Here is a 27,408-nt window from a genome sequence, read left to right as displayed (position 1 = left end):
AGAGAGAGAGAGAGAGAGAGAGAGAGAGAGAGAGAGAGAGAGAGAGCCCACTTGACTGGTAAATTCTCTATAATAGCTAAGTAAATATCCTCTGTTGCAGTTTAAGATCTGATGAGATCATAGCCAATGGAAACAGAGATAGTTGACAGAGAACAGTCTGGTAATAGATCATGGTTAGATCTGGAGCCCAGAAGACCCAGGTTCAAATCCTCCCCACACACACCCCTCAGACACACACTAGCTGTGAGACTCTGGGTAACTTCCTTAACCTCTTCCAGACTCAGTTTCCTCATTTGTAAAACCGGAATAAAAGCATTTCCTGCCTCATAGAATTTATCGTGAGGCTCAAATGAGATAATATCAAGCATTTTACAAGCATTTAAGGGCTGTGTGAAGGTAAATTACTAGGAAATAGCTGTAAAATGGTGGAGGTTAGAAGAGATTGCTTCTAAGTTCCCTTCCTCTCTAAATCCATGTTTCTATGAAGGCAAATAACCTGAGCAAAGGGACTGATTTATCTTGTCTTTGTATCACCAGGGCCTAGTATGGTGCATTGCACACAATGGGAGCTTAATAAATGAGTTTTAAATTGAGGTCATGGCAGTCCCCACCTGGAGAAGTCTTCTCCGAAGAGCAGGGGTTGCAGAATCCCAGCATCTTGGAGCTGAATGGAAGCCAGAAGCTTCCAATTTATAGGACTTGAATGAGTTCCTTCTACCCCATTCCTGACAAATAGCCTTCAGGTGTCAGCTCAATGGCCTCCAGCAACTAGGAACTCACTACCTGCAGAAACAGTTCATTTCACTTTTAGGAGGGTCTCATTATTAAAAAGTTTGGTTTTCCCCCCCTTAAAACACCCTGAAATCTGCCCCTTAAAGAGGGGCTGCCTTAAACTGGTTCTGACCTCTGGGGCCAACCAGACCAAGTCTGACCCTGCTCATCCATCAGTATGTGAGGCACATGTCAGTAGCAATCACTTTACGAGACACACAGTGGGGTCCTGCCCCTAAGAAGAATGACCAATTCACATGCCTACAAGGCACTTGGGAGATATTGTCCATTCCTCCTGTGCTGGAATCGTCCCTGGCTGATCCCATCACCCTATCCTGAAAACATCTCCGGAGGAGAAGACCACCCTGCCCCCTCCCCCTAACACTGTCTTACAATCTCTGGTCAGAAAGTTCTCCCAGATACCCAAGCGAAGTTCTTTCTGCTATGACTTAGGAGACAGCCTGACACAGGGCCCAGGCACTCACCAATCCTACAACTTGAGGCTCTAGAAATAAGTCAGTAAACATTTATTAAGCACCTACTATGTGCCAGGCATTACACTGAGCACTGGGGGTACAAAGGAAGGCAGCAGACACGTTGGTCTGGTTTGAGCGTGCATTGCCCAGCCTTCGAACAGGCATGGCTTCTCTGCATTCTTTCCGAAGATACTTTCCTCTTGCCTATTTTTTCCCCCTCTTATTGCCGGCATTAACAAACGTTTCTCAAATAGCTTTTTATTTTTTAAATGGTCTTTCAGGCAAAACACACCTGTTGGAGGAAATAAGTGCCAGATTTTCTTCTCCAAAGAATGAGAATTAGGAATTAAATTCAAACAGCTTTTAGGAAGGAGAGAAGGGGACAACATACACACAGAGAAGGAATGGGAGAACCCCTGGCCTGAGGAATAGTGAGACCTGAGTTCAAATCCCAATTTCTGCCACTAACTCTCTGAGTATGTTGGGCAAGCCATTTCCTTCTAAGCTTCAGCTTCCTTATCCATAAACTGATGAGCTGGTTTAGAGCGGGGGTTCTTAATATGATGAGGAATTTTTTAAAAATGTCCATTGCAACATAATTGGTTTCTTTTTTACTCCTATGTGTTTTGTGCATTTAAAAACCTTATTGTGAGGGGCAGCCAGGTGGCTCAGTGAGTAAGAGCACCGGCCCCAGTGTCGGTATGACCTGGGATCGAATCTGGGCTCAGATGCTTAGCACCACACCCAGAAGTAACTGGCCATGTAACCTTGAGCAAGTTACTTAACCCTGATTGCTTAAAAAAAAAAAAAACCTTATTCTGAAAAAGACAACTGCTCTAATCAATACAGTGATCCAAGACTATTCCAAAGGAAATGATGAAAAATGCTACCCCCAGAGAGAGGACGGATGAACTCTGAGTGCAGACTGAAGAAGACTTTAACAAATTTTCTTTATGTTTCTTGCTTTTTTTATAACATGGCTAATATGGAAATATGTTTTGCATGACTTCGCATGTATAATTGAGATCATATTGCTTGCCTTTTCAATGGATGGGGAAGAGGCGGGATGGAGGGAGAGAATTTGGAATTCAGACTTTTTTTTTAAATGAATGTTAAAAATAAATTAAAATTTCAAACTTTAAAAAACTTTAAAACTTTATTCTAAGGAGTCCACAGGCCCAAGAGGTCCAGGATGCAACAAAGGTTAAGATCTCTTGGTGTAAATGATAACCAAGGTCTTTGAACAAGTCGCTGATTGTTTGTGAGCCTTACTACCTCAGCTGTAAAATGAGGAAGATGAATGAGATAATGGCACCACTTACAGACCTTATCTCATGATCTTTGCAACAACCCTAGGCAGTACTTGCTATTACTGTTCTCATTTCACAGAGGTCAAGAGAGGTTGTGATTTGTCCTGAGCTGCACAGTTTTTAGGTAGGATTTGAATGCAGATCTCACCTGCAGCTAGGTGGAGTAGATAGAGTGCCAGGCCTGGAGTCAGGAGGACCTAAGTTCAAATCCAGCCTGAGGACACTTACTAACTGTGTGACCCTGGGCAAGTCACTTAACCCTATTTGCCTCAGTTTCCTCATCTGTCAAATCTGCCAAGAAGACCCCAAATGGCGTCACAAAGAGTCAGAAATAACTGAAAAGTGACTTAAGAACACCAACTCCCCTGCCTCCTATCTCTTTACTCTAACCACCATCCCCTCCCACGTTGCCTCCCATCTCTCAAAGCTTTTCCAGCTTTAAATCCTTGCCCCCCAGCCCTTTCAGCCCTGGAACCTCCCATTCCCCAGAGCTTTGAAGCCTCTGGCCCATCCACAGGTGCTGGTGTCCTTTAGGACAGCTTCCTTGAGTCCAATCCCTTCTTCCAGTGCTAGGGGGCACTATGCTGCTAGGGAACCCTCCCATTGCCTCTGAAACCTCAGCCCATTCTCCCTGGCCCGTCTCCTTGGGGAAGCCGAGGCATCAGGGTCCCTCCCTGTTGGAGGAGCTGGCTGTGGTTCTGGGGAGGAGCAGAGAACGTGGGCTCCCCAGCAAACTCTACCTGCCCACTCCCCTCCCTGATAGGAGGGGGCCAGGTTCCTCCCCCAAGCGGGCTGCCTTTGGGCACGGGGCTGGATTCTGGCAATCAAAGTCCAGGGTGGGGAAGGGGCAGAGAATAGGGGGATGGAAAACAGGACAGTAAACGCAAATTACTTAAAAGGACTGAGCCAGCTTAATCCTGCCTTTGGAAATTCCTTTGGGAGGTGGGTGGGGTAGGGGGCAGGGTAGGGAGAGGACAGTGTGGAAGACTATTGACAACATCCCCCCTCCCCAAGCCCCAGCCCTAAGTCCCTCCCTAAACCCACAACCATCTGAAAGTAATTATTATTAAAAATAGCCTTCCCGAATACCAGGCAGCCTTGGTCCACACTGGGGCATGTGCTCCTGGCAGGGGGCCCTAGCAGCACCTAAGCCTGGTGGATGTCCTTCCTACTCAGTGCTCACTAATTAGGAGCAGTGAGACAGGCATTCTCCCAGCCCCTGACCTCCTGGCTTTCCTCTGTACCTGGGTCTCAGCAGGGAGTCAACACCTTGCTTCACTTCCATATGGAGCCAATTTCAAAGTTATATAAAATGAACAAAAAATTCTCGGGACAGCCTTTGCCCCAACTATCTCCTAGGCTTGCCAAGGACTAAGTCAACCCCATGATGGCAGCGCCTGGCCATTTACATTAGGGCCACAGGGCCCTACAACTGTTGGGTTAAACAGTTTTGGGTTTTTTTGTTTTTGTTTTTTCAGGAAAGTCCTGTGAGCCAAGTGGGAAAATTTTATGTGATGCTTTTTTGAGGGGCATGGGAGGGAGCTCAAGAGTGTTTCACAGGCTCACAGCTAGAAGGGACTTTAAGAGGCCATCTGGTCCAACCCCCTCATTTTACAGGTGAGGAAAGTATGGGATGGGGAGATTAAGTGACTAATCCAACACCCAGGTTATAGGAGAGAGGTAAGATTTAAATCCAGTCCCCCTTCACTTTCTACTCTCTCATCCTGCTATCCGCCACTATTTTTAGCAGGGTGTACTAAGACCCTCTCTGGGCCTCAGTTTTCTCATCTGTAAAATGAGACTTGTAAATTCCTTGAGAGTAGAAATTATTTCTTCTTTGAGCCTCAATTTCCTCATCTGTAAAATAAGAGGGTTGGACTGTATAGTCTCCAAGGTCCCCTCCAATATTAAATCATGGTCTGATGATTCCATGATCATTTTTCTTCCAAAGAAAAGGGGCTAAAGCATATTTCTGTGAAGGGTAATGGGGTGGGGAGGAGAGAAAAAAGGGGAAGGGATAGATTTCTCCCCTTCTAATGCCTTCCTTATGCCAGTAGTCTTCATGTGTTTCTCCTGAAAACAAAAATCAGTGACTTCTTTGTGGTGTCTCTGAAGCCTTGGCCCTGGACTGGGGGCAGACAACGTCCTGCCCTACTGGGTGTGTCACAGACGGCTCTTCTGGGCTGGGGTGCAAGGAGACCCAACTTGTTGGACTCAGGACAGGTTGGACTTCAAATTCCAGTGATTCCATTCCTGCCAAAACCTTTGATTTCTCCCTGCCCCAAGTTCCTACAGCCTGGGGAGTTTGGGCTGCCCAGCCCTGTGGGAGCCTGGCTATGTGCTGATTATACTTCTTTCCCAGGCCTGTCTGACCCTCCCCGCCCCAGGAGACTGGAAACCCCTCGTGGGCAGACACCATGTCTTAGAATCATAGAATTCTTTGAATTTATTTTAATTTTTACTGATTTGTCCTGTCTTTATATAACCTTCATTCTCAAATATATCCCTCTCCCTTATACAGAGAGCCATTTCCAGGAGCAAAAAATAAAAAAGAGTGAAAAAAGAATCAATTGGTTAAAACAAAACCAAATATGAACTGAATCTGACAGCAAATGCAATGTTCCTCACCCATAGCTCCCCACCTCTACAAAGAAGGGAAGGAGACACATTTTCTCATTCTCTTCTTCAGGACCAAACTGGTCATTATAACTTCCCAGCCTATAATTTTTGGTGGTAGATGTTGTCACTTACTCATTATCTCCCATCAGTTAATATAAGTCCATCTGGGATTCTCTGTCTTCTTCATAACCATCATCTCTCATATCACAGCAACAGAATCATGGAAAATCAAAGCTGGAGGGAGAATTTTTATCACCCTTGTTCTACAGGTACTGAGGGCCAGTAACTGAGGACCAAGCCCTCTGATCCAACCAGCTCATTTTACAGAGATACATGCTAAGGCTGAAGGAAATCAAGAGACTTTCTCAAGGACATGCAATTAATGCAGATATACAAACCAAGACCAATTCATTTACTTCTAGAACTGGAAAGGACCTCAGAAAATGAATAGTCGGGACCTGTCATTTGACCATTAAGGAAACTGAGACTAGTGGCATTGAGTCTCCCAAGCTCAGAATCTCTCCATGCCCTATGTGGGTGGCTGGTTACCAAATCTTGCCTTTTCTTCCTCCCCTCACTCAGCTGCCATCTTGGTTCCCATTGCTGTAGCAGCCTCTTGGTTCCTACCATCTCCAGTCCATCCTATGCAGTAATTTTCCTTAAACATGGACCTGACCATGAGACTCTCCTATTCAGCTGATTCCTGTGGTTTTATAGGATGTGGAATTTAGAATGTAGGATCCCAGAATTTCTAGGATCTAGAATAAACTCCTCTTTTTAATTTTTATAGCCCTACCCAACCTGGCCTCAACCTATCTTCCCAGCCCTGCTGGACATTACTCCCCTTCCCATGCTCTGATTCAGTCAAACTGGCTTTCTGTCCCATCTGCCCTTCTCCTCTTCTAGTGAGAGAGTCCTTTCAGTGCAGGAGATGCAGCTCTGGCCTTCCTGTAATCCCTGCTTCAGAGAGGCTGGACTGGGGATTACTTGAGTTTGGGAGTTCTGAGCTGAAGTGGGCTAAAGATGATCACATGTCTCCATTGTCTGGCAGATATGGTGACCCCCTGGTGGAACAGGGAGCCACCAGCTGCCTAAGGAGGGCTAAACCAACCCAGGTCAGGAACGAAACATATCAAACCTTTTGAGCAGATCATCAGGAGGGTAGAGGAAAAGGAAGAGGAAGAGAAGGAGGAAGAGGCAGAAGGGGGAGAAAGAAAGAAGGTGAAAGGAAGAGGAAAGGGAGGAAGAGAAAGAAGAGAAGGAAAAATAGGAGGAAGATGAAGAAAAGGGGGAAGGAGAGAAGAAGAAAAAAGGAGAAAGAGGGAGACAAAGAGAAGGAACTGAGATCCTTGGTTTTCTACGATCAATTCTGTTACCAGTTATGTGAGGGTAGGCAAATCAGGTGCCCTCAATAGGCTTCAATCGGTCATTTATTATTTACTGAGTGCTGGCTGTGTACGCAGCTCTGTGCTATAAAGAAAGGCCAAGGTCAAGGAATTATATGCACACAGCAATGAATAAGTTGAAGCTAGGGGCCTGCACTAGAATGAAAGGGGATCTGAGGGGGCTTCTGCAGGATTTTGGGGGGGACCTGAAGGAAGCCCAGGAGGGAGAGACAAAGACAGAGACAAAGACAGAGAACACTCTAGGCCCTGGGGCCAGCCACCTGGACCGTCCTGTACCACGAAGGGGCTGCCCCAGAATGGTACTTAAAGTCCCTCTGGCTTTAGTCCCTCAGCCCCAGAAGGTTTACTAGAAAGAAATCCACCTACTCTGGGGCTGTTGGAGACAGTTTCACGTGGAATCTCCAGGGGAATCCATCAGTTATATCTTTTTTAATTGCCTTTTCAGTGCTAGACACTGGGAACCAAAATGAAGCCGTCCCTGCCCTTGAGGGTCTCACGTTCTATCGGAGGAGACATGTACACACATAATTACACGTAAATAAATACAAGGCAGATTTCTAGGAGGAAGACAGTAGAAGCTGGGGGTGGGTGGAGGAAGGGAAAACTAGAGAAGGTAGCACTTCCATTGGTTATTGAGTCCAAGAGGCAGGGGTGAGGAGGGAGGGCACTGCAGGCATGAGGCACAGCCTGTCCAAAAGCACAGAAATGGGAGATGGAATAGAAATGTCAGGTCAGATAAAACATTTAGAAAGCGCTAGGCTCTAAAGAAGGTTAGTTTTACTGGACCTAAGAGGGCATGAAGGGGGAAAGTACATAATAAGCCTGGGAAAGCTGGTTGGAGCCAGATCAGTGGGAGACATTAAAATGTCCTAGAGAAAAGAGGGAGCCACTTTGGTTTGCTGAGAGGGGAGCAGCATAGTCAGACTGGTGTGTTTGGCAGTTATGTGGAAGGGAGAGGGGAGAGATTGGAGAGAGGGAGGGCAAACCCACAAAGAAAGGCAAGTGAAACCCCAAGACATCACAGAGGCAATGAAGAAAGGAGAAAATGAGCCACGTTGCCTCTCACATTCTATGGGATGTAATGTAGGATAGAGATTGGACCTGGACCTGTCCTATAGGTGACTGATACAGGGAAATCCCAGATGAAGAAACTACCCTCACCCAGGCAGATTGGCACCTTGGAGTGTCATGGAGAAATGCACTCAGTAATGATGGCACTGGATGAGAAGACCTTTAATGTCCCTTTTCTTTCTAAAGGATGCAACCATCTGTGCCTGTGTGCTCATCTATAAAATGGAGCAGGTTGCAGTAGACAACTTCTAATGTCCTTTTGTTATATGTCATCTGGGACTCAGTTTCCTCATCTCTGGGTTGATTTCTGGGACCCCTTTTAGCTCTGTTGATGGTTTGTTGTCCAGTTGCTCTTAGGGTGACTGCAACTGCTTCTAACTCAAGCATTTGGTGACCAAAACCAAGGCCTTGAAGGCCCATCAGCAAATCTCAAATAGCTGAGAAAGTCCTGAGGTTTCCAGGACTGGGGGTGCAGGAGGGGAGGGGGAAGGAAGAGGGATAGAAAAGGGGGATAAGGAGGGGGAGTGTGTGTGAAAAATCATTTTTCTGTCTGTTGTTCCTTTGTGTGAACCAGTTTCTGGTGTATGCACCTCCCAGTAATTAAAATGACTGGAATACTTTGCATTTTTAAGGCAGCTCTGTGTCCAGGCAGCAGCACCAGCCAGAGGGGAGCCATGGAGATCCCATCCAGATCTGGATGGCAGAGCCGGTTGGCACCTGGTCCCCCAGGGGAGAAGGGGGAAGCAGACTATCCAGGTGAAATCCTTGCAGGTGGATGGCTCCTCCCCCCCACCCCCAGCCTCTTCCTCCTTCCCTCTTTCCAGAGTCAGTGCCAAGAGTGGCCCCATCTGGAGATGGGAGGGGAGGGGAGGGGAGAAGCAGAGCAGAACCAGCTTCTGGGGAACACTAAAGATTGGGTATCTTGGAGGAATTTGCTCTGGACGTGGGGAACTGAATCTCCTGGTGGGACAGCTTCCCTTCTGCCTGGGGAAATCCCAACTTTCTGCCTTCCCCCTCACTGTATAAAGATTGAGACATTCACAAGTTCATGAGATTTAGAACTGGACTTAGATTTAAAGACTGTGCCATACTGGGACCTTGTTCTGCAGCCCACCAGGATTCTGGGATCACAAAGCTAGAAAGAGTCCCAATGGCCATCTAATCCAACCCCTTCATTTTATAGAGGGGAAAACCGAGGCTGAAGAGGAGGGCAAATAGGCAGCATTGTGGATGGAATACTGGCCCCTAGAATCAGAAAGACCTGAGTTCAAATCCAGCCTCAGGCAATACTAGCTGTGTGACCCTGGGCAAGTCATTTCACCCCATAGCCCAAGAAGGAGGAGGAGGAGGAAGAGGAAGTTTTTAAGGCCCTATGCTGAAAAATAACAGAACTGGGGCTCATACTCGGGTTCTCTGATCCCAAACCCACTTTACCACCTGGTTTGTTTGTTTGCTTTTTTCCAATAGAGATGTATTCTGGGAAAGAACTGGAATATCTTTGACTCTAGAGTGACTGGGGAGGGGAGGAGGTGTTCACACCTGTAAGGAAGGATGACTAAGAGAACAGTACTGTATTTAAGAGTTTCTCATGTGAAGCTTCTAAAAGGGCAAAAATCTTTATTTAAATGGAGGGTATTATTATTATATTATTGTTTTCTCAAAGTTTGCTGGGATTAAGTCTAAGCAGCTCAGTCTGACTTTTAAGGTATTCCTCATCATGGCTTTAGCCTTTCTTTCTGAGACTTGACATTCTCTGTTTTCAGGTTTCTCCTAGTTTTGACCTTCAGTGGTTTAAGGTTTCATGATGTAGTTCTATTATTTTGTGTTCTAAAGTCACTCCCAGTCCTGACATCCCCCATTCTAAGGCCCCTCCCAGCTCTGACATCCCCCATTCTAAGGCCCTTCCCAGCTCTGATATAACATGTTCTAAGGTTCCCTGTGGCTCTGATAATCTCTGTTTTAATGCCCTTCCCATCTCTAACAGCTCTAGCTGTTTTAAAAGTCTTCTGATGTCCCCTGTTCTAAGGGCCTTTCCAGCTCTCACATTCTGTTCCATGTTCTAAGTCTCCTTCCATCTGTTACCTCTGTCTGTTTTAAGATCCTTCCCATATCTGACCTTCTATGACTGGTTTCTCATGGTTCCCCAACACCAAACCTATGCCTCAGTTTGACCAGACTATCTGATGTTTCCACATCATATGTCTCTGGGTCTGTTCTCAGGCTGCTCCCTCTTCTGTCTTCCTGAAGTCCCACCTCTCCTTCAAAGTCCATCTCAAATGCTTCCTCCTACAAGATGCCTCCTCTGATTCAGGAGATTCATGATCCTAGCTCAGTCGATAGTTTGTTTGTGGACACTTAGAAAAGGAAGCAATGATCGCTAAAAACCAGAGTGATTCCATCAAGATTTGATGGCAAAATCTAGATCCAAAAAGTTCTTAGATTAGAGTGATGGATGAAACTGAACAAGATGAAATATAATAGGGGTAAATGTAAAGTTCAACATTGGTTCAAAAAATCAACAGTATAATCACAGGATTGGAGAGACCTGGTTAGACAACAGCTCCTGAGAGGAAGATCTGGTAGTCTTAGTGGACTGCATGCATGGTATGAGACAATAGGGTGATGACTTGGTAGATAAAAATGGGCAATGCTGTGTTGAACCATATGAAAAAAAAAAGTCATGATGTCCAGGGCTAGGGAAGAGATTGTCCCAAGGATCTCAGCCCTGGTCAGACCACATCTGGAGTCCTGTGTTTACCACATTTTAGCTGGTGTCTAGACAAGAGGGAGTTCATCCTGAAGAATGGTGAAGGAGCTTGAGACTGTGCCTTGAAATGACTGAAGGAACAGGATACTTAGCCTGCCAAAGGAAAGAGGGGAGGACATGGTAGCTGTCTTCAAGTATTTGAAAGGGCATCCTGAGGAAGGGGGAATAGAGAGGCTCTGCTGGCCCCTAAGGAGAGAACCAGGAGCACCAGTGGAGACGTCCATGGGAGCAGACAGAGACTTAATGTCCTAATGGGTGGTGCTATCTCAAAGTGGGCAGGGCTACCTCCAGAGAAGGTGGGAGAGCTGGGTCTCTAGAAGTCTTCAGGCCAGGTTAGGGCATCTCAGAGAAGCAGCTATGCTGTGACCTCCCTCCCCAGCTGACCTCCCCTACCCGACACAGGATCCCGCCTTACTTCCTCCACATGCTGATATCATTTGGTACCTTGGTTGTACCCCTTGTGAGGGACTTGTCATGCAGAGCTCGGTATTATACTGTCATATCATTCTGGCCAAAGTGTAAGGCCTTGGAAGAGAAGGACCAGGCTTGCCTGGCTCGTGCAGTTCTGCCTAATACATAGCACCTAGCATAATGCAGTGCCCAAGGAAGTGTCCAAATAATTGTGGAAGGAAGGGAGGGAGAGAGGAAGAGAAGAGGGAGGGAAGAGAGAGGGAAGGAGGGAGGGAGGGAGGGAGAGAAAAAGGAAGGGAGGGAAGAAGGGAGGGAGGGAGGGAAGGAGAAAGGAGGGAGGGAAGGAAGGAGGGAAGGAAGGAGGAAGGGAGGGAAGGAAGGAGGGAAGGAAGGAAGGAAGGAGGAAAAATTAGAGGAAAGAATTACCAGTGAAGTATACACAAAGGACTCTGATCAGTACATATGCATATGAGGTGCTACTCACTGAACAAATCATTTTCTTTTCCGGCCTTGATTTCCCTGCACAAAAACAAAGGAGTATAACTTACTAGATCACCTCTGAGGTCTCTCTCCCAAGTCTAGGAGAAACAGAAACCATGGGTAGGAGTCTGACTTGGTTAATTAAGCCATGAGCTCTGAGCCGCTGATAGATTTGATTTGGGGATAAAGGCTTGGCAGCCAACAGAAACTGAATCCTATTTTCCAGGGTTGACCAAGCCAAGTATTTGGGGAGCAGGAGCCAAGGGAGCGGCCTTCTTTCTGTCACCCCTGAGGGCGCCCTTCTGGTCTCCAAAGTCAGCTTCTGGAGGCTAGCTAGGTTAGGAATCAGTATTTTCCCCCTTGATTGGCACTCTCTGGCAGTGCATGGATAGAAAACAGCTCATATCTGTCTCTTACCTAACTTGCCATGAAACAGCATGATGCAGAGGGCTGGATTTAAAACCAGTAAGGGTGAGGTTCAAATCTCACCATTGAGACCCCTGAGCTGCGTGACCCTGGACAAATGTCACAGCGCCGCCCCCTTGATGTCCTAATATAAAATGGAATGAATGACTTCTCTAGCTCTTGCCTTTCTGGGACATGGAGGCCCCAGGTCAAAGGAGAAAGGGACAAAAAGTACTTTGTACACTTCAAAGTGCTCGGCAGTTGTTATGATTTTCATCTCGTGTCCTGCCAGCAGCCCCCCATGGGCCTCCCCAGGGCCAGCTGCCAAGGCCAGAGGGGAACGAGTTCTTGTCTCCAGATATTTCCTGACCACTCAGCACCTTCTGGAGTGGGGGAAAGGGGGAGGGGATCCTACCAAGGCCCAGCTACTGCTGGAATATGAAGCAAAGAGGTTAGAGTTACCTCGGAGATGTAGCCCCCTCCCCCCAAGTTTCCCTGGCGGTCCTTATGTCTGGATTGAGGTCTGCTCCACAACAAGCCCTGGATGATTCTGAGGAAAACTTAAGTCAGATGTGTCCACCTTACATCCAACTCTGGACTCCCCTGGAGAAACTGCCCGTCTTCTCAGCCAATGCGAGGCCATTCAGCCTCCGCTCTGGTCCACCCTCCTCAGTCTCGCCTTCCAGGACAGCCACCTGAACTGCACCCCCAGTTCCTAAGGATCTCAAAGCTGAGCGGGCCTTGCCCAGAACCCCGTCTAGATTTAGGAAACTGAGCCCATGAGTGCATTGATGAAGCATCTATTACTTGGGACCAGGTACTTTAAGAAGGGCTAGGGACACAAGTGCCCCTCACGCCCCAGGTATTCCAGATCTGGCCGCCTCCAGTCCACCCCACCCCTGACTTTTCTTCACATGTCATCAGCTCACTGCACATCAGGACCACCTTGCTAGCTTGCCTTTGTATCTCCAGCCTTTAGAATGGGGGCTTTTTATGGTTCAGTCAGGTCTGACTCTTTGGGACCCGATGAACCACAGCATTCCAGGTCTTTCGTCCTCCACTCTCTCCCCAAATCTGTCCAAGTCCAGGCTCATTGTTTCTATGACACTATCCACCCATCTCATCCTCTGCCATCCTCTCTCCTAACATCACGGGCGTTTCCAATGAGTCCCATCTTCTCGTTATGAGGTCAAAGTGTCAGCTTAAATATTTGACCTTCCAGTGAATAGCCCATAATAAAATGCTTACCAAGTATTCTATTATCAAGTGACTATGATCAGCATTTCTATCCCAGGGGCTCTTAACCTGTAGCCTATGAACTTCATTTAAAAATAATGTGTTGAAAACTATTTCAATATCATTATTTTCCTTTGTAATCCTATGGTTTGATTTCATGCATTTAAAGACTGATTCTGAGAAGGGACCCATAGGCTTTTCTAGACTGCCAAAGAGGACTATGAGATGGATAGATGGAAAAGGAAGGAAGGAAGGAAGGAAGGAAGGAAGGAAGGAAGGAAGGAAGGAAGGAAGGAAGGAAGGAAGGAAGGAAGGAAGGAAGGAAGGAAGGGAGAGATAGGAAAAGAGAGAGAAAGAGAGAGAAAGAAAGATATAGATAGAAATAGATATATAAAGAATCCCTCTCTAAAGTTAGAAGGAAACTAGAGACAATTTAATCCAACATCCTACTTATTTCACAGATGAGAAAACTGAGGCCCAGACAAGTTAAGTGAATCCTCTACCCTCACACACCTAATGAGTGTCCAAATCGAGATTTGAACCCAAGTCTTTCTGTTTCTACATCCACTCTCAGTCCACTACACCCCAAGGCCTCTCAAGTTCAATGTTTCTGTTGTCTATCTAACCCCATATGCTACACTGGGAAATTAAGAAATAGAAAAATAATAATAATACCCTCATTTAATAATATCCTTATTTCACTATAACTATGCCAATTATTATTTTGACATTCACTATGATGACCACACCAGTACTACATGGGAAGGATTTTTCATCAGCATGGGATAACTCCCAGTATGTGAACTCCCTCCACCAACAAAGATTGCAGCCCAGCTAATCTGGAGAGACATTTTTGTTGTTTTTTAGTCATTTTTCAGTTATGTCCAACTTTTCATGACCTCATTTGGGGTCTCCTGGACAAAGATACTAGAGTGGTTTGTTGTTTCCTTCTCCAGCTCATTTGACAAAGGAGGAAACTGAGGCAGAGTTAAGTGACTTGCCCAGGGTCACATAGCTAGTAAGTGTCTTAAGACCAGATTTGCACTCAGGTCTGACTCCATTCTAATGTACCATCTCCTTCATGGCATTTCTTCAACATCTGGATTCCCATGCACATGTTGCTGCCTTATGTTTTAATTGACTAAATAATTTCCTCCAAGTTATCCCATAGCCTCCCAAACAAAAGAGTAGATGGTAGGTGACAGAGTGCCAAGAGTAGTGAATAGGAATCTGGAGACCCGTTCTTAAGGTCTAGCGAGTTAGGAGAATTCCTTCATTTCTTTGAAACCTGGTTTTTCCTTATCTACAAAATGGGTACAATAATGAATAAATGGATGGAGGGATGGAAGTTTATTCAGTGTTTAGTATATGAAAAGCACTGTCCTAAACCCTGGAGATCTGAGCATAAAAAGCAAATAATCTGTGCTGTAAGGACTCTATATTCTAATAAGGGAAGAAAACACAAAGAGGCTGGATAAATGTGTTTTGGTCCCTGAAGTCACAGGAATGAGTGGAACCTTGGGACAATGAATTGCTACATTCTAAGGGCAGAGTTGGTTACTGTTCCCAGGGGTGGAAATATGAACTTGGGGAGTAAGAAAGGGGGAGGAGGGAGGAAGAAACATGACATGAAGATGTCCAGCCAGAGAGCTTCAGGGTGGACCTGAGTCTAAGTGAGATACAGACAGTGCTTGCCCCACCTGCTTCACGGAGAGTTTGTAAGTGGTAGAAATTTGCGTAATTATCATTACTTCCATGTTCCCATTTCACATGTAGGGAAACTGAGTCTACCCAAAAGAGTGAAATTACTCTTCCCAAGGTTACATATCATATGGGTGATAAAACTAAAATTAGAACTCTGAACTCTAGCCTCCCTAGCTAGATTTCATTCCATTTAACCACAGATGTAGGGTTTCAGTGCCATTTGTAGATGATAATTGGGGGCTCCTTTTGTCTGTTACTAAATAGAGCATATATATGCTTTTTGGTTAAGTTTTGTGATTTCATTGGTAGTAGAAATTCCCATTGTGAAAACCTCCCTCTACCAATGCATATTGGCAACTCATTTACAATTTATAATCTTAGAGAATTGATTGGGGCTCTTTCTCTTGAGTATCTTTGTTTACACATAGTTTTTGGCACATTGTCTCCCTAAGCAGACGATAAGCTCCTTGAAAGCAGGTGCAGTTTTTGTTTGTATCGCCATCACTTAGGACAGTCTCTGGCACAACAAAGGTTCTTAAAAGGTGCTAGTTGACTTGTCTTGTTGACTTCCTCCTTGCCCATGATTACACATCTGTCAGAGACAGTATTTGAAACTATGTCTTCTTGATATCAAGCCCTGAGTTCTAACTACTGTACCATGCTCTTTCTCAAGCTTATAACAGAAACAACAGCTTACATTTCTATAAGCTTTACTAAGAAGTTTCCTTATTACTATCTCTATTTTACAGCTCAGGAACTGAGGCTCAGGGAATTGATTAGACTTGGTCAAGGTCACACAGCTAATAAGTGGAAAAGTAATGAATAACTCCCCTTAGCCCTAGTACATAGCAGGGCTAAAATTATTTTAGAATTAAAATAAATATACTCTGAAATGGTTGTGTGTGTGTGTGTGTGTGTGTGTGTGTGTGTGTGTGTGTGTTGACCAGGGAGAGATCCTTTGGTGGGCATTAGAAAAAAAGCAAGTCAGCACATTGCAAAGCTAACTTCTTTCAATTGAATTAAATTCAACAAACATTAAATGCCTACTATGGGGAAATCAGTATAGTCCAGTGGGAAGAGGACTGGCTATGAAATCAGAGGATGGAGTTTAAATCTTTTCTGTGACATTATCAAGACCCATGGCCTTGGGCGGGGGGGGAGGGGGTTGGTCATATCCAGGACCTCTGTAGCATAAGAGGGTTGGACTAAAATGTGTATGAAGACCCTTCTCACTGTAGATCTGTCTGCCTTTGCAGGAGGCATGTTGGGGAAGCAAAGGCAATTACAAAATAGCCCCTTTCCTCATGGAGTTTACATTCTAGGGGAGGGAGGAAGTTACACACACACACACACACACACACACGTATACAAACGCACAGACAAAGAGTCAGTAAATACAAAGTATATGATTTCCTTTGGAAATCTCCTTTCAATGATGGAGGAGATTGAGGAAAGCCTCACCTCAGAGGCGGCACCTGAGCGATGCTTTGAAGGTGGCTGGGGATTTCCTCTGTAGGTGAGTTTTTCTCCTCTATCACCACAGAGACCTCACAAGCAGAATTTCAAAGCAGTTTCTTAAGCCTAGGAAGCAGCCCTTTGTCCATCACCAGGGGATAAGACACACCCTTACAAGAAGTCTAGCCCTAAGGAGGGGAACTGGAAAGGGGCTGGGCATGCTATTGACTCTTTTTGCTGATCTGAACAAAGTTTTTGATGACTGACTCAAAATTGTTTGAATTCCTTAGCTTTTTTTTTTTTTAATTCCAGAGACACATTTTGGAAGCAAATTGAACCATATTGGGTGAAATGAGAACCGAGGGGTGGGTGATACCCACAGGTGGCCTGAACTGGATCACCAATAACTTTGGGGTTTTAAAATCTGGATTGATTTCTTTTGTTTTACATTACCTTGATGTCTCAATGTAACCTCCCCCATCCTTCACCCCCAAGAGCCATCTATTATAACAAAGAATAAAAGAGACAAAAAACACAGTCCGGTCGAAGGTAAGTAACCCATCAATCAAATAAAATAGCAGATGCCTGGTTCCACCTACTGTGTTCCCCCACTTCTGCAGAGAAGTTCCCTAGAGCAGTGAAATCACAAATCACTCCTTATCTCTCTCCCCAGCACTTACCACCATGGCTGGTACTTAGGAAGCACAAGCTTTAATAAATATTTGTGGACTAATTGATCAATTGCTCCATCATATAAACCTTCTCTGTAGAGATAAAGGAACACAGAGGTCTAAAAACAAAGGAGAGAGGTAAGGTCCCTCCTCAGGTCTTTTGTGTAGAGTCAGTCTGGGTCATTTATATTTTTCTCATTTTGTTTTCTTGGGCGGGATGGTGGGTTATTGCTGTAAGCATTGTATATATCATTCTTTTGACTTTGCTCACTTCACTTTGTATAAGTTCATAGAAGTCTTCCCAATTAATCAACAAGCATTTATTTAGTGCCAACTGTGTACCAAGTGCTATGAGTAAGGACAAGAATTGAACCCATAATTTCATTGATCGGGAGATCTACAGAGAACACACAAGGTAACTTTAGAGGGGAAGAGAGAGCTTTAGTTGTATTGAATGCTGGGTTGGTCCCTGGAATTCATTGTAGAAATGGGAGGATTACAATGGATAAGATTTGACAACTGTTGGCAAGAGAGAGGGAGGAGTCCCAGGGGACACCATCTAAAGGTTCCCCACTGTCACTCTCCATTGTTCAGAGACTGATCCTTCCTTGTGCATGGTCTCCATCTGTTCTTTTCACCTCTTACTTCTACTTCCTGCTGCTAAGGTCCCATGACATGCCACATATGAAAATGGAGAAGGTAAGGTCAAAGATGCCATTGTCACTGACCTTCTGACACCATATCACTGCAACCCCACCCATGTGAAGATATCCCCTGGCAGAACAGGAAGATGAGAACACTTTGTTCATCTAGCAGCCAAGAAGGAGACTGAAGCAATGAAGCGAGTGGGGCTTGGTCAGGCATCAAAGATGACAAATTCATCCACTGCAGCCTGGGCTAGTGCCCAAAAGTCACGTTGACTTTTGCTCTGCCACTGGACTTTGATGACTGGGAAGAGAGAGGGAAACTGAAGACTGTGTAGCTCTGTCTTGATTCAATCCAATTCACAAAAGCAAGTCAAGACATCATCCGTGATGCCACCAGTCCTCTTCAAAAACAAATGGTCAGCAGAAACGACTACCCAGATATTCAGTGCTGCCCTAAGGCCTGGGAAGGAGACTTCCCCCAGGGACACAGGAAACAGGGGAAACAAGCCCAGAACCATAAGAAAACGTAGATAAATAGTTGCCCCAAAGCTCCTAGTTTCTACTGTGACAAAGTAGCGCCATCCCTTCCAGTCAACACACTCAGTTCTCTAGCTAAGATTAAAGAGCCCATCTAGAGACACCCGCCCTGAGGCTCAGGCTCCCACCTTTTGTGGTTGTTGTTGAGACACTATCTGGGTCAATTCAAATAGCTCAGTCACATGTGACTCTTTGTGACCCCACTGGGGTCAGTATCCAAAGATACTTTGCCATTTCCTTCTCCAGACATTCTCAAACGGGAAAAGAAGCTAATGCTATTGCTCATTATCTTCCTGCTCCCAGAGCTCAACTTTCTAGCTTTCCCGAGTAGAGAAGCAACTGTTTACTTCTCATTGGCATAGTACTTGGCACATCATAAGTACTTAATAAATGTGTTAGAATCTCCCTTAGGAGCAAAAGAAAAGGGATTCCACTGCTTAGCATTTTTCATTGATTCCTATTAGATCCTAAATGATGCCTGAAAAGATCAACCCAGCATTCCGACATTGCCAACCTACCTGTCCAGCCTTCCGTACTCACTCTTTCCCTACCAATGCATGTTACCCCCAGTTAGATAAGACCTCTAGCTGCTGTGTAATCTCAACTATATATAGACATAGAACAGATGAGCTCCAAGGCTCCTTTCAATTAAGATTCCCTGACACTCTCCGAGTCAAGCCAAATCGCTCTGTCAGCCAAGTGAAGATCTTGGATTCATTCGTTGCATGAGACAGCAGGCTTCACCCTATGAAGACTTCTGTTCCAGAATGGACCCCTAACCTTTGGACCACTCTTCTAGCCAATGTGTGCTGTTGTCACTCAGTCATTTCAGCTGTGACCAATTCTTCCTTGACCCTATTTTGGGTTTTCTTGGCAAAGATACTAAAATTGTTTGCCATTTTCTTTTCCAGTTCATTTTGCAGATGAGGAAACTGAGGCAAACAGGGATAAGTGACTTGCCCAGGATCACACAGCTAGTAAGTGTCTGAGACTGGATTTGCACTCACAAAGATGAGTCCTCCTTACTCTAGGTCCAGCAATCTTTCCACTGTGCCACCTAGCTGCCCAAGTGAACGTGTACTATTGTTAAAAATGAAAATGCTGATGATAATGATAGCCATCACTTATATAACTCTTTAAGATTTACAAACATGGAAATAAGTTTTGCATGACTGCACATGTATAACCTATATCAAATTGCTTGCCTTCTCAATGGGGAGGGAAGGGAAGAAGGGAGAGAATTTGGAACTCAAAATTTTTTTAAATGTTAAAAATTGTGTTTTACATGTAACTGGGGAAAAATAAAATATTCAATTAAAGGGTATTTATAAAGTCATTCTATCAAGCATTTATTAAATGCCAAGCATTGTGCTAATTGCTAGGGATACAAAAAGAGGGAAGGGCTGGTCTTTACATATGTAATCTCATTTGGTCAGAGTGGAATGTGGGAGAAAGCATGTGGTTGACTCATCAAAAGCCATTTCCACAACTAGAAAAAATGACTCAAAACCCATGTTCTAGAAATTCTGGGAAAGTAGCATCCTGGGAAGGTTGAACTTTTTGAGACTTTTTGAAGAGGAACATAACAGAAACAGAAGACGGATGCACAGTGGATCAAATGCCGGACCTGAAGTCAGGAAGACCTGAGTGCAAGTCCTGCTCCAGACACTTACTAGCTGTGTGACCTTGGGCTGGTCACTTAATTTATAAAATGAGGACAATCTACCTCCCAGAGCTACTGTAAGAATCTAATGAGATAATAGTTATAAAGTGTTACCATTCTCTCTCGGATACACCACTGGCATGGTCATATTTAAACTCCTTGGGTCTCAGCTGCCGGACCTATTAAATGGGGAGAGTAATTCCCCTAAATAAAAGCCCCTCACAGACCCCAGACCCACAGATTCTGAGCAGATCTGATTGGGATGAAAAGACCTGAGCCCCAATGCTACTTCAGTTGATCCCTTGGGCAAGTAACATCTCGTTGGGCCTCAGTTTCCTCATCTGCAAGATGAGGAAGACGGCCTGGAAGACCCTGCTATCTCTAAATCTTTGTTCCTATATTTGAAGGTCTATATAAAAATAAGGTTTGGTTTTTTTTTTTTAATAATATTCAGAGCCATAAAATTCAGGGAGAAACACAGAGCTTCTGACAGAGAAAGGATATTTCCCTCATTGTGGAATTTTCCTTCAAATGTAGGTTTCAGAAAAAACAAAACTCTCCAAGAAATTAGGAGGGGGTGGTAGATCACAAGGGAGAATATTTCAATGAGAAGAAAAGCGTCTTTGCCTGTTGTTTGTTCTTTCTGTGTTAAAAAGAAAATAATGTTTATGGAAGAAGACAGAAGAGAGAAGATACTCTGCCCCATCCCCCAGTGCCTGCCTCTCTCACGGACTCCTTATATTGAGGGCCATACCTGCTATGGCTGCCAAAATCTGAGCAAAACTCCAATTCTGGCTACGTGGGGCCTTCTACATCCCACTGTTAGGTTAAAGAGAAAATTGGTTCCCCGCAGAATGTCAGAAAATTTACACCAAAAAACCCCCAAACCCATCCTATTTTGAACCAAAAGGGACTTTAGGGGACATTCTGTCCTACTGTGTCATTTTACAAATGAGAAAATCCAAGGACTTAGAGTGGAGAAGTGATTTACTCAATCTCACTTTAGTAATAAGTGGCAAAGATAAGATTTGAACTCAGGTCCTTTGACCTCAAATCTAATGCTTTGCCTACTAAACCCAAGCTACAGTCTCATGCTTCTTTCACTAGGGAGATGTGGCCCAAAAGAGCATTCAGGCCTAGTTGAGAATAGCAGAGGCCTATCACCGATGAGGGAGCAGCCAAGGCCATTTCATATGTGACAGCCCTGTGGGGCCACTTTCCCAACTGGGCATTCACATTTGTGGGTGGTATTCCCTAAAGGTCAGCTACTTACTTCTTCTCCCCCTTCTAAGTCTAAACCCTAAGGAGTGGCTTCTTCCCTAAGAGAGCTAGGTGATACATACTAGATGTTTGTCCCTGGGTAAGTCATTCAACCTCTGTCTGCCTCAGTTTCCTCAACTGTAAAACAGGGATAATAATAGCACCTTCCTCCCAGGGTTGTTGTAAGGTGATGGTACTTATAAGGTGTTTAATACATGCTTATTCCCTTCCTACCTACCATGGTAGTTCCTGAGCCCCCACTGGTGTATTCTCCATTTTCAATCAATAGGTTGGACTCTATTCGTTTTTAGAAAAAGAATGTATTGAAAAAGTATAGCAAGAACAATTGGTATAAAATATTCCTCCCAGCCTGGGAGGCATATGCACACTCTTTTTTTTTTTTTAAAGCAATTGGGGGTAAGTAACTTGCTCAAGGTTACAGGGCCAGTTATTTCTGGGTGGGTGCTAAGTATCTGAGCCTGGATTCAATCCCAGGTCATCCCGACTCTGGGGCTCACTGCGCCACCTGGCACACTCTTTAGGGAGAATGGATTCAAACTTAGATTATAATACTAGTGAAAAGTAAAGAGTATAATGGTAGTAGAGAGCCTATATAAGCAGGGAGTCCAGCTCCTGACCCTGCAAGCTCCTTTTTTCCCTTCAGGGCCTCATGAATTTCCCCTTAGGTACAGTTCTCTGCTGCTTGAGTCTTCTGGACGTGGGCTGGGCCACTCTGCTGCTTCTGTTACTCTTTCCCTCCATTCCAGCCTTCTGCTTGAATTTCAAGAAAGGGAAGATACCAGCTGTCACCCAGCTGTTATTTTGACTCCTTGATGGGCTCAGCTGCTGCCCTGCATTCTTTCCAGGCCTTGAAATGCCCATAGTGTGGCTTCCTGAGAACATCTCAGGGCAGCTATAGCATCAGTTCCCAATTTCTGTAGGAATTTCTTCTCTTTGAAAGCCACCAAGGAAGGAGGCTGAGAGATGGGGAGGTAGTACCTTTGGTATGACTTCTCAGTTCTGGCTCATCAAGTCCTAAATCATTCATTCTTCTCATCAGTTAGAATACCTTTTCTCATCACATGGTACCAACCCTTCAGCTACCCAGCCAGACATAGATCAATAAAGTTTCCAGGGACTGGACTGGAAGCAAGCAGAGAAAATCTGTCCATTCTGTAAGGACTGAAACAAGGCAAAGACTATCTGTACATGCTTCAAGGACTGGCCCTCACTAAGCACCCCTTCTCCTCCACCTCCATTACACACAGAATCACACAATGTCAGAACTGGAATGGGACTTAAAGATCACAATCTACTTGCCACCACCCCCAATTTACAGATGCAGAAACTGAGTCCTAAAGAGGGAAAGTGACTTGCCTAAGGTCATACAATGCCGCATAGCATGACCAGGATTTGAGAATCAGCCGCCTGACTCTAAACTCAATGAATGTTCTTTCATCTCTAACACACAAGCTCTCCATTCAACAAAAGTCTATTCAGGCCCTAGTATTTGCAAAGCTTTGTGCTGGGTGCTGGGGGAGATGAATAGTTTAGATGAGATACACAGTCCATGCTCTCAGGGAATTTAAAATCTGGTAGGGAGAATTCCACCCCAAAAAGGGCATTACTGAAGGCTCCCCCTCTAATCTTTGATCATATTCTAGATTTCCAACTGCAAGGGGCCTTAGGATACGGAATAGGAGAACATGGTGTGAGAGGGAATTTAGCATGCAGAATGTCACAGCTGGGAGAGAGACGAGACTAGAGAATGTGAGGCTCGGGAGGGATCTTGGAATGTGGAATGGCAGCACTGGGAAGGTCCCTACTCAAAAGGAGGAGAGAAGTTAGAGCAGAGGTCAGAACTAGGAAGGACTTTAGAACAAAGGATGTCCTCGCGAAGGAGGGGGAGACTTGGAGAGGTCTAATCCAAAGTTCTCCTTTTATGTGAGGAGAATGGCTTTGCCCAATGGCAGAGCTGGGTTTCAGTCTCAAGGTCCTTCAATTCCAAATGCTGAAATTTCCTATACCAGGCTTGGTTCCATCCACACGTACTGACCAGTCACTTCTTCTGACACCAATGGGCTGGACGATCATACTTTGGAGGGTTTTCAAAGCCCTTTGTCCTCATTATCACTTTGGAGTCTCCCAAGAACCCTGAGGCCCAGGCTGAAGGAATAATTCCCATTTATCAGGTGATGAAAGAGGGGTCCACCTGACTTAATCATGGTCACAGAGTGAGTGTCAGATTTTTGAGTCCAACACTCTTCGGGTATTATTATATTTGTTTGGGGGCAGCTGGGGGTGCTGTAAATGCACAGAGAGCTGGAAGACTCATCTTCCGGAGTTCAAATCTGACCTCAGACACTTCCTAGCTGTGTGACCCTGGGCAAGTCAACTTCACCCTGTTTGCCTCTTGTTTCCTCCTCTGTAAAATGAGCTGGAGAAGCAAATGGCAAGCCGCTCCAATATTTCTGCCAAGAAAACCCCAAATTAGGTCCTGGAGAATTAGAAACAACTGAAAAACAACAGAACAACCATGATTTTTATTTCAGACAGTTTGACTTGCCTGGCATAGAACAACAAAAAATGCATAAAAATCACAGTGTTCAGAGTTGGAGAAGTATTCGAGGGAGAGAGAAGAAAAAGGAATAATCTTCTGTTAAGCACCTACTATGTACTTTAAAAATATGATCTAATTTGATGCTCACAACAACCCTGGGGAGTAGGGGCTATTATTATTCCCATGTTATAGTTGAGGAAACTAAGGCAGACAGAGGTTCAGTGACCTACCCAAGGTCATACGGCTGAATGAGGCAGCATTTGAATTCCGGACTTTCAGCACTCTATCCACGGCACCACCTAGCTGTCTTGGCTAGATTTCAAGGAGGGGGAAGAAGTTGGGCTGTGTGATTTCATAGAGCCCCTTTAACTGAGAATCTTAGGAACTTCTCATCCATGGAAGCCTGTGTCGTCAAAGGTGGCTCAAGGATTAATTGGGACCCCAAAGGAGAGTAAAGAGTTGAGGAGAGGGGCAGAGAATGAGAGCCCCCATGGGGAGGTCTTTCCAACTGATGTTGTGATTTCCCGGATCCTGGAGTCTGGTCAAATCTCAGGTAGCGCTTGGGTGGAAAATACCAAGACTTGGAAAGATATACAATGGAGATGGGGCAATGTCCAGGCTGCTTCTCACACTCGCCCTGGGATCCTGTTTCCAGGCTGGTGCTGGTGTGCTGATAAGCCTTGGGGCAGGAGGGGCTGCCCATTGATCAGCCTCCCTGGGACAGCATCCTGAGATACCCATCTCACCGACTTCCAGGGCCCCTTGGGGATGAGAGAGATTCCATTTCACTCAAATCCAAACAAAACAACGAATACAGTGTTGGCTGGTGACAATTTAATCTGCAGCCTGGCTGGGTGGCAAAGGGAAGGCAAAAAGCCCATCATCTGAAAATCATTCAGAGGAACCTGAGGCTTCCAGGCCAGCTTTCTATGCCCTGATAAAGCAAGCCTCCAATCCACGTGTGGGACAGTCAGGATACCAGCTGGCCTTTATTTCTGTTGTGTTTTTTGTTTTGTTTTGTTTTGGTTTGGTTTGGTTTGGTTTTTTTTTTTTTAGGTTTAATTTGCATTATTTTTCAACTTTTATTTTTCTTTTAAATTAATTTGTTTGTTTCCTTTTAGTTTACAGGTTTCAATTCCACAATTCCTTGAGTTTCACATTCTGCCCCCCTCCCTCCCTACCCCCCCCCGACATGGCGGCATATAGCCAGTATTGGATCTGTAAATACTTTCACATTATACATTAGTCAGGTTATAAAGACAGATTGTATCAGATGGAATGATAAATGGCAAAGAGGACATAAAACCAAATAAGAAAAGGAAAAAGGTCAGGTATTTTGCTTCCATCTGGATATAAATTCAGTTCTTTCTAGTCCTTTCTCTGGATGCACACATTTCTCTCCATCATGAGTCTTTTGGGATTGACTTACATTACTGCATTGCTGAGAAGGGTCCAGTCTATCAAAGTTGGTCATCACACATACGTTGTGTCTGTAATTGTGTACAAATTTCTCCTGGTTCTACTCTTCTCACTCAGCATCAGTTCTTTTAAGCCTCTCCAGGTAAATATAAAGACCGTCTACTCCTCGTTTCTTATAGCGCAATAGTATTCCATAACATGCACATACCACAACTTGTTCAGCCATTCCCCAATTGATGGGCACCCCCTTAATTTCCAATTCTTTGCCACCACAAAAAGAACTGCTATAAACATTTTTGTACATATGGGTCTTCCTCCCACTTCGATGATCTCTTTGGGATATAACCCTAGGAGTGGTATTGCTGGATCAAAGGGTATGAAAGTATTTATAGCCCTTTGGGCATAATTCCAGATTGCTCTCTAGAAACATTTCTGTTGTGTTTTAAGGTTTGTAAAGCACTCTACAAGCATCTGATGTTCACGACATCTCTGTGACATAGGGACTCAAGGTATTATTATACCCATTTTAGAGATAAGTGGATAGAACTCATGGCCTGGAACTCATCTTGCTGAGTTCAAATATGACCTCAGACCCTTACTAGTTGTGTGACCCGGGGCAAGTCACTTCATTCTGTTTGCCTCGGTTTCCTTATCTGTAAAATGAGTTGGAGAAGGAAATAGCAAACCCCTCCAGGATCTCTGCCAAGAAAACCCCAAATAGGGTCATAAAGAGTTGTACATGGGGCAGCTAGGTGGCACAGTGAATAGAGCACTGGCCCTGGAGTCAGGAGGACCTGAGTTCAAATCTGGCCTCAGACACTTAACACAAAAACTAGCCATGTGACCTTGGGCAAGTCACTTAACCCCAACTGCCCTCCAAAGAACATAAAACAAAACAAACAAAAGAGTTGGACGTGACTGCCATGACTGAACAACAAATATATATAAGTTAAGAGACTTGTCCACAGGGGCGGCCAGGTGGCACAGTGGGTAAGAGCACCGGCCCCAGAGTCGGGATGATCTAGGATCGAATCCGGGCTCAGACACTTAGCACCCACCCAGAAACACCTGGCCGTGTAACCTTGAGCAAGTTATTTAACCCCAATTGCTTAAAAAAAAGAGAGAGAGAGACTTGCCCATGGCCACCCAGCTAGGAAGGAATGGTAACAGAATTCAAACTGGGGTCTCATCCCTCTCTGGGTTCACTATCTCCACCCTGTTACGTCTCACCGATTGAGATTGTAGACCCAGGGCTAATACCCAGCTCTCCTGGATTTGGGTTTCTTTCCACTACAGAAGCAACTTCCTAAAGCTGAGAAGCTTGTGGTAGAGTGGACCTGGGGTGAGGAGGGCCTGAGTTCAAGTTTTACCTCCACCCCACACTGGATGTGTGACCATGGGCCAGGTCATTTTACCTCTTGGCTCCCCAGGCCGCTAAGGCTGTAAGCTTTAGAGAAGCAGTCAGACAGTAAGATTCCCCTTACATCCCAACTGGAAAGATTTTTAAAAGGTCCCAAGGAAGACAGGAGAAGGATTGGGCCAAATAAGGAAGCCCACGGCCTCTCTCCTCACCAGTGACCTGGTAATACACCCCAGCCCAAGCCCAGGCCATGCCCTTTCCTGGATTATTTCTGCTGATTTTTTCTTTTCTTTTTTTTGGCAGGGGAGGGTGTTAAGTGACTTGCCCAGGGTCACACAGCTAGAAAGTATCTGAGGACAGATTTGAACTCAGATCCTCCTGTCTCCAAGGCTGGTGCTCTATCCACTGTACCACCTTGCTATCCCTCATATTCTTAATGTTGTTGATAAGAGGTTGATGTTCAATGACCAGATCCTATTGGTAAAAGATATTCAAGAAACTCTCACTACAAGAGAACTGAATTGAAGCAGAGACTCACAAGGCAGGTGGTCTTTGGAGACCAGTATGATCATAAAAGGTCTGGGGTACGAGGCTGATTCTAGGAATCAGGGGGGAAGAGCCAGAACAAGGCTAGGGGAACAGCCTGGGCAAAGGTGTGGAGGCTTGACCATAGTTATGGGGCAGAGTCAGGATTTGCTTGTTTTGCTCGATTCCAAGATAAAAGCAAATGCTAGTTCTCTGTAAGGGAGTGGGGGATAGGTGCAAGGGATCTTCAAAATAGGAAATAGAGGGGGGACCAAGACAAACCATGCCTGCTTCACCATCTTGCTGTCTGCTGGGTCTATTCAATATTAATATCTCACATGTTTAGCAGATTTAAGGACTGCAGAATGCTTTCCCCACAGCAATACACACGAGGGAATCAGTGCAAAGATTATCATTCCCATCTCTGGGCAGTGCAGGTGATTTCATCAGCATGGGGAAACTCCCTCCTTGGTTCATATCAGCAGCTCATCTCTGATTTTAAGCCTCAGGAAGTTGGTGCAGACCACTAAGCTGTGGTCCTAAGGATGACATGTGTCAGAGACACAAGACTTGGTCCTGGAGAGCTGTGACTTTAAGACTAACCTTCTATCCCCAGGCTACCTCCTGTGCCCATTTTAGAGATAAGGAAAATGAG

The 27,408-nt window shown here is 45.0% G+C and overlaps 2 protein-coding genes across 2 annotated transcripts in view; both read left to right on the top strand.

Annotated features, from left to right (window-relative positions):
- Positions 1 to 27,408, top strand: part of SYN3 (synapsin III) — a 406,353-nt gene that overhangs the window by 187,158 nt on the left and 191,787 nt on the right.
- RTCB (RNA 2',3'-cyclic phosphate and 5'-OH ligase) overlaps positions 25,604 to 27,408 on the top strand; it is a 300,226-nt gene continuing 298,421 nt past the window's right edge. The window contains exon 1 of the mRNA XM_069082023.1: positions 25,604 to 25,613. The gene's annotated coding sequence lies outside the window, so the exon portion shown is untranslated. The remainder of the gene's footprint in view (positions 25,614 to 27,408) is intronic.

The sequence above is a fragment of the Petaurus breviceps genome, unplaced genomic scaffold (assembly GCF_028583685.1).
Source record: "Petaurus breviceps papuanus isolate PSGF00001 unplaced genomic scaffold, PetGlider_PUasm1.0 156, whole genome shotgun sequence".
NCBI classification, from domain to species: Eukaryota; Metazoa; Chordata; class Mammalia; order Diprotodontia; family Petauridae; genus Petaurus; species Petaurus breviceps.
Note: the sequence above shows the minus strand (reverse complement) of the source record. Positions and strands in the feature narration are given on the sequence as shown.